Source organism: Rhipicephalus sanguineus, chromosome 9, assembly GCF_013339695.2.
Source record: "Rhipicephalus sanguineus isolate Rsan-2018 chromosome 9, BIME_Rsan_1.4, whole genome shotgun sequence".
NCBI lineage: Eukaryota > Metazoa > Arthropoda > Arachnida > Ixodida > Ixodidae > Rhipicephalus > Rhipicephalus sanguineus.
The window spans coordinates 119,830,559-119,838,347 of record NC_051184.2 but is presented as its reverse complement, the minus strand read 5'-3'; positions in this window follow the sequence as shown (position 1 = coordinate 119,838,347).

Below are 7,789 nucleotides of genomic sequence, written 5' to 3'. Positions count from 1 at the left end.
GAGATTACACTTGGAACAGCATTAATGGAACGCCCGAGATGTATTCAATTCTCGGCTGTTCCATTAATGTGTCTCTAGTCTAATTCACAATAATGCGAAGTAAACAAGTATTGGTTGTACGAAGGCATGGAAGATTGCTGTGCAGCATGTCATGACACATGTGCAATACCAGGCCGCTTTTTACACAGCCAACGTGATCAGTATTCAAAGTGACCTACAATTATGTACCTAATCAAAGGCAGGTGAGTACAGTTTTCCAGTTCCATAATTCGCAAATATCTGTCTCACAAATATCTGCATTCTTGTGTGAGAAAGGTGATCTCGAACGTTTCTGCACGTGGGAATGGCAATGGATATGCACGTACGTGGTTGTTTTTCGAGCCAAGCTTGCAGTAATCAAATTGGGAAGCTGGTGAGGTTCGCTAGAAGCCTAAAACCCTTGTCACCACAGCTGGCAAGCACAAAGAAAGCTTAGCCAAAGGTCACGAGAAGGCACGGAGATATAGCAAGATAAAGAAAACTGTCCTTTGCCCAACGAAGTGTAGCTGATTCCATTGCGGCAACCTTTACCACGATCTCCACTTCCAGCCATACGTTACCTCCACGTCCCCCGAAGATTGCGACGGGATGGCACCCCCTCTTCCTGGACGCTCATAGCTCTTAGGGGGGGGGGGGGAATCGATCAGGCGCTAGACTTCATGATAAGGGGGGGTGTATGCGCTGGCATGAGGATAGGGAGCAGTCTCACATACCAAGGAGACTTGAACACTGCTCTCACCCCCCCGCATCTTTCAAGGATGCAGTCTTTGAAGCAAGCAAGAAAGAAAACCACGTCCTGTCTTCATCTCGTCCTATCGTATTCGTTCTAGTGCTGCCTTTCCATCATTATTAAGCGCTTAGCCCTCAGGTGAATATGTGAACTGGAACCAACTGGGAACAGTTGGTTCCAGTTACAAGTAGAAACAAGTGGCTGAGTTAGCAGCTGGTACTGTGTTACATCTCAACTGGCCACCAATGGGAACCATGACCAGTTGAAATGGAAGCAGCATGCATGGTCCCACTTGGAAACCATAACCAGTTAAAGTGGAAGCAAGTGGTCCCAGTTATGTTCTAACTGGAAATGCGACCAGTGTTTCTGGCTGTACGATTCTTCACAGTGAAAGAAAAAAAATATTGAACTCGAATGTATGATGTCGAATATTGCTGCACTTGAACAAATAAGTTTAATCCAAGAGGGTTTTTTTTTTCTTTCTTACTCACAGAAGGGTATACCGGATCGTTGGCCTGGTAAGGGCCACTTTTTCATATAAGGTGATCAAATAATGTGCTGCCTGCGACACAAGTTGGACAAGTTTCTCCTAGGGCACATACCCATGAAACAAAAACCTCTATAAACGTCTTTAAAACGTTTGATAACGGTATCGTGTTTTATTGGCGTGATCTTCCTCCTTAATTTTGAATGTTTGTTTATCCTCGCTGAACTGCTTCTCTTTACTATTACACGCTGTTTCAAGAATCAACGCACTTTCTTAGCGAGATGTACGAGGACACGCGAAAATTCCGGGGCCGTAAGCAAAAACGATGCAGATGGCTGCATCGGAAATTTCTCCGGCATCTGTGTCAGGAATGTTGATTTGCGCGGTTTGTCAAGGCTCTGATGACAGCAAGGCGCACTGCAGCAGACGAGGTATCAGAATTGCGTCACTGGGCGCATCGATTTCACGAACGACTCGTGGTGATCTGTACCTTAATTTCACACAAAACCACGTGACGTTGCGATGACCACAGCGTTTGGAGGCCAGTTCACACACGTTTATTCCACCGTTGGTAGAGCGGCACGACCTATAGGTTACTGGCCCCCCCGGTGAGACGGGCAGACCCACCGACACTGGCAAAATAGCGATACTTACGCCAGGCACAGCATGATCTTTGGTTCAAATTTTGGCGGTAACGTGACGTCATGAGTGACGGTTTTGTCTAGGTCATGCGACTTCCGTCTCTGATCACGTGACAGCGACCGGAAGTTTCACTGCCGCGCGCAGAGTACGAACGGAAAGTTGGAGGCGTTGGTGGCGTTGGTTGGAGCCACACAGGGCCACAGCGAGCGGACGCCGGACAAGCGCATCATCAACAGGCGTCGTTGGAACCCCACAAGCGATGCACCAGCATTTTCTGCTTCTGTTCAACGTGTGGTGCGTTCGCGCCTCTCAAATTTACGTGGACGGCGTACATAAAGCGGACAAAAGTAAGGCCGGCGCAGTCGGCAGCTCACAATCGCGTTGTGCTGCACCACTGTACTAGAATATGTTTTGGTGCCGTTAACATAACAGGGTGGCAGGTGCCGTAATTACGCTTAATAAGAGGCACAAATTGAAGGTGGCACAGGCCTACGCGCCTACATCTAGCCGTGTAGACCACTTTGTTGAAAGCTCTTATCGAATCGGCAATGCCCCCGTGTCCTTTTATGGGAGACAAATTAGCGCTTTTCTCTTGTCTTTCATAAATAACTATATATCATTGTGAACGTCAACCAATTGACTTGCCCACTTCTCTGTTATTCTGCAAAGAAAGGCAGTGCGCCATGCACGACCACTCCAAGCTCCGGTTGCCCCCATTAGCGCGATCGAGCAAAGGTTGCTGAATTTTTTATTTATTTATTAGTACCCTGAAATCCCGAAGGCGTTACAGAGGGGAATGGTACATCTGAGAATACGTAAGAGATCAACAGTTACATCGAAGTAAAAGACAATACAAAGTATAAATTAGTTATTATGCAACAATACTTAAGATTACTTATGGTACAGTATTTTAGAAATATTGTACCATAACCAGGAGCAAGCTTGCTCCTGGTTTGCAGGTAAACCTTTCAGTGGTCAGTTCAGCGCCTTGTTCTGTCATTTCTGTCTTAAAGGGGCCCTGCAACACTTTTCCAAGTAACCATCGATTGACTTCATTAAAGGAGCTTATTGCCTCCCGATCACGAAACGACCACCGCAAAATTTTTTTGAGATGCAAAGCATCTTATGAGCGAGCTTGATCTGGTGGCTGATCGTCTCGCTTCATCTTGTAATCATGGTGACTGTGACTGCCTGGAAATTTCATCTACGATGGACAATGCTCGTCTGCTTATGCACCACCACCTCCTAAAGCAGCCCCCAGACCAGCATGTCGCGAACGGATCGTTCCCTCCCCATGTTCGTGGCTTGTCTCGTCATTCCAGGATTCTATGATACTGCATAGAATAGGACTGTCGGCCTCTTTTCCAGTGAGTCTGTTAGGGCACCACGAGAGTCAGTAAGGATGACGACCTTCGATGTAGGTAATCCTTCTTGCACGTACTTAAGAGCAACATCAATCGTTGCTAGTTCCGCAGTCATCGATGATGATGGGTGAGGTATTTTAAGCACCCGTCTGATGTCTGTCGAATGACAAAAGAAAGCTGCAGAAGCACCTAGGCCGTCGCTGCTTACAGATGTGTCCGTAAATACTTTAACATAATCTCCAAATTCATCAAATAAGTGCGACTGGTCTAATTGGAATAGTGCCGAAACAGGTTGGCCACGCTTTTTGCGTATTTTTGGAATTAATAATAATATCTGGGGTTTAACGTCCCAAAAACCACGATATGATTATGAGAGACGCCGTAGTGGAGGGCTCCGGAAATTTCGACCACCTGGGCTTCTTTAACGTGCACCTAAATCTAAGTACACGGGCCTCAAACATTTCCGCCTCCATCGAAAATGCAGCCGCCGCAGCTGGGATTCGATCCCGCGACCTTCGGATCAGCAGTCGAGCGCCATAACCACTAGACCACCATGGCGGGGCGAATTTTTGGAATTGACAGATGAATTAGGAAAATGCATTTGCTGCGCTCTTTCGATGTTGTCACTGAGATGGTTTTGTCTAAATTGCCAGTAATGCCAATAAACAAAGCCGGCATTTTCCCCATGTGACAGTGCAGGTGCCGAATCAGCCAATTAACGAGTGCTTTCAGGTGTTGTGCAGGGCACCCAGGTTTTAAAATCACCACAGATGATTTCCATTCACTAGGAATCAGACACGTTAGCCACACCTTGTTGTATTCGTCCAGGATACCCTGATGAAAGGCCTCATCGATGTTACATGACACCATCTTCGCCTGAGGCAGTGCGACGATGCGAGAGGCTGAGTGCATGGCACAGCTTGACGAAAGTAAAGTCTGCTTCATCCATCTCACAGGGAGGACCATAGAAAATTGTTATCGAACTATCACTTGTCAACGAATTAAGGACGCCATTTTCATTGTCTCTTGACATAGGAGAGACAAAAAGATCGGCAAATTCTTCCGCAAGAATTTGCGGAGACCGTTTAGCCATTATGCACATGCTGCCATTGGACTCTTGCATACCTCAGGAGTTCAGAGGGCCTTGAGTATGCGCCATACACTTCCAGAACCGTTCGCCGTATGCAGCGAGCTACACAATGCGGCCCAGCTCCTTCGACGAAGTTGTTTTGTGTGCTGCCGAATGGCTGCATCAAAGCGGTTATATAGCGTCCAATCAGAGCTCCTTCTAGAACACTGCGCCCTCCTGTAAGTGCATCGTTGACAAGCACATAGCGGTCATTTGGGTATAACGTAATGCGGTCATTCGGGCATAGCGTAACATGAACCTTTCTTCATTCACAAGTAGCAGCGTGATCAGTCCTTCGAACAGCAAAGCATAAGAAAGGACTTCATTTTATTTGTTCTGCCAAAAACACACGCATGCATTCGCCCACTGAAAACAAATGGCGTGTGCGCCATTGCGCATGAACAAGTTAATACGAATGAAAACCTAATTTTCCTAGACGTTCTGCTGACCTAATCTTATGCTTATAGGAAACCTTCTCAATATTGCGTGTAATGTTGAATTTCTCTTTACTATAAACATTGAGATGCACGGAAAATAACTTTTTTTTTGTACGTTGAAAGCTATAATATATATTTTTCAAAGTCGCCTGGCGCTTGCAAACCCTTTACATGTGTTGTTCTAGATAAGTTTTTATGACACTCCTTTGATATGTAATGTATGAGAAAACGTTTGGTGAGTCTGATGAGTCCAGAGTGAGTCTGCTTCAGGAAAATTTTGGTGAGTCTGAGTTATATTTTCGTGAGTCTCAGTCCGAGTGAGTCTGGTTGTCGAAAATATTCAAGTGTCTGGAGTCCGAGTGAGTCCGCTTGAGGAAAATTTTGGCGAATCTGAGTCCAAGCGAGTCCTAAGCGAAAAACATATTCATTGAGTAAGCTTGAGTGCACTCCATTTATTTTGCCGACCTATGCAGTGCTCGTGTGATGCCCCCATCTGCACTACCCCTACGTGTATGCCAATGGCCGGCGCTGTCTGGATGATAATAAATAACCAATTAGTTCCACTGTGTCATACATGACTGATGGGGCCTGGAGTAAATGCTGTCACAATGACAGCTTGACAATTAATGTAGCGAGTCCTTCGTGGAAGACAGAAAGGACGGATCGGCCACCTGTTCAGGTAGCGAACATAAAATGTTCTTCCAATCATGCACGAAATGTTTGACGAGAAACAAAACAGCTCACGATTGCCATTGCCATATGCTACTGACACGAGCGTATATGGAGTACAGATCCTGCAGTGAAAACTTAATTAGAGCAAAAGTAAAAATCTTTCTCAAGAAAGAAAAGCCAACAACATAACATTAAAACACACATGCACACACAATTAAAGAACACCGAATAAAACTACAAAAAGAAAAAAAAAGTTACTCCATTCCCATTGATAAGAAAGGTATGGTTTTGAAAGTATTTATATAGTACTAGTAGTTCAGTACTTGACAACATGTGCACTGTAACAGAAGTCCACTTTCCATAAGGCTGTTCACTATTCTAGGCAGCATGTTATAGTTAATGTATGTAGTCTGTACATGGTGCAAAACATAGATACTTTACATTCACCTGTATATCTCCAATACGATTGTGGAATTCCTTTTTCTAGTGTTGCAGTGTCTAGAACGAAGCTTAACCTTTCTGCACTCATCCACTGAAACATCTTAGCCAAGCTAGAAATGCAACAAAGGCAATAAGTATATATCATAAGCCCTTCAGATACTCTGTATGTTGAAAAGAATGATTAAATGTGATGCAAAAACAAAAGGTTTAAACAATTCAAAAAAGGACATTTTATGAAAGATGTAATTTATTTACATTATAATAACGTCAATCGCATGTCACATCAGGTCACAATAGCTTAGACATGAATGACACAACACGTGGTGAGTGATTAAAATCGCCTGATACACCAAAACATTGTGGTGCATCAAAGGAAGTTGAACTGAGGGATCTGATTTTTGGTAATCGCATGAGGCTTAATGACTTGTGACTTATGTGATCATCCCGATTAAATTTGACATAGCAGAACTTGTTGCCGGGCTAGTTGGTACACAACTTCGAGAAAAAACCTAGATGCATAAGCACCACCAGCAGCAGAAAGAATACGCTCTTTTCTTGTGCATCTTTTTTCTGCTGGTCGTGCTAAGGCATCTACGTTTTTTCTAAAGTTTGACATAGTTAGGGAGCTCAAGAAACATACAACATGTGAGGAAACAATTAGACACATGATAAATGCTGATTAAACTCTGATGGAATATCGCACCTTATGTCTTAAATGCAGAAAGAAATTGAAATTTTAAAGATATTCACTAGTTTGTTTTTAGACCCTGCTCTTACTTTAATGGCAGTAATACTACTTGGAGCATTACTTTGGATCGACAATACTAGTGTTTCAAATGCCCAGTTTAGTACTTCAATTAAATGGTCAATGTTGCTACTAGTTAAAAAACATGCAATCATGTCACCTGTACTGATACTAAACATAACTCGTGAGGGAGAGAATGAAGCAGTACATAGTTGACGTAAATGTTGAAAAGAAGAGAACCTGAAATAATACTTCGTGGAACACTGTGGCAATCAACACACATTGCAGATGCAAAGCCATTCAATGCACTTGCTTTGTGCACTGTAGGTAATGGCGTCTTCGACAAATCGCACCAGTGCACACTGGGGTGCCCAGGTGCTACAATGATGGGACAAAATGGCACCCCTGTGGCCCAAGGGTGCGATCTGTGGAAGATGCTATAATAGAGAATAATTATAGTCAAACAACTTGACAAAAAATGTATTGTTCCTGAAAGAATGTCGTTTTAATCTATTTGGCTAAGTATAAAACTATATTTTTATCTAATAGTGAAGCAGCAAATGGTACAGAATTACGACAGAGAGGCGGTGCTATACATAGATAGATGCACTTGTGCACTTGTGTGTGTCCATTCCTCTGTGCGTGTCTGTTGGTATGTACTACGTTCAACATGCTCCCAGTACATTGTAACCCTTAGGGCAACATACATCAACTGCCCAATTCCTTCTTCCCCTGCATTTGGCACATCTGAATGGCTGGTTTCCCACTCTGGCAACACTGAAAACGATGCAGCAGGAACGTGGGTTGATTCCAGTGTAATTCACAGCTGCATGGGGGTCTCCACGAGAAGGGCATTCTATCACTGTGCTGCAAAATGTGGCTGTACAGTGCTCGCCAAGTTTAGTGCAACAATTTGGTGCCAGTCAGAAGACAGTCAAAACTTTCGTTTTGACTGTCTTCAGATTGTGTCATATCGGCATTGTTTTGACTCGTACACTAAGCCAACATTACCTTTATCGACCAAAGTTGTAGGAACACGATGTGGGTATCCAGAGCAATTGCATATACCAGTCGTTATATTAAAAGTTCTGCTGTCACGCTTC